We start from the raw sequence: 267 nt of genomic DNA, 5'->3' as shown, positions 1-267 counted from the left end.
TCTTATCGTAACATTAATACTGTTTGTCCAATTTACTAATTTTCATGCTTTGCGTTTAACTGAAATCATACCTTGGAGATAGTATATTCCATTTTCATAACTCATTTTTTCATATGGCCATTTATTAGACATCATTCTAGTTTATTCATACCTCAGTATTGTCAACTTTCACTTGTCCTTTCCAGTAAGCGAAGATAAGCCAACGTCCATAAACTAGATAGTGAAATATGGCACCAATGTCCGTAGAATTACACTATGCACCATGTA

This window comes from Penaeus monodon, chromosome 27, assembly GCF_015228065.2.
Source record: "Penaeus monodon isolate SGIC_2016 chromosome 27, NSTDA_Pmon_1, whole genome shotgun sequence".
In the NCBI taxonomy this organism is placed as follows: Eukaryota; Metazoa; Arthropoda; class Malacostraca; order Decapoda; family Penaeidae; genus Penaeus; species Penaeus monodon.
This window is presented reverse-complemented; position numbering follows the sequence as displayed.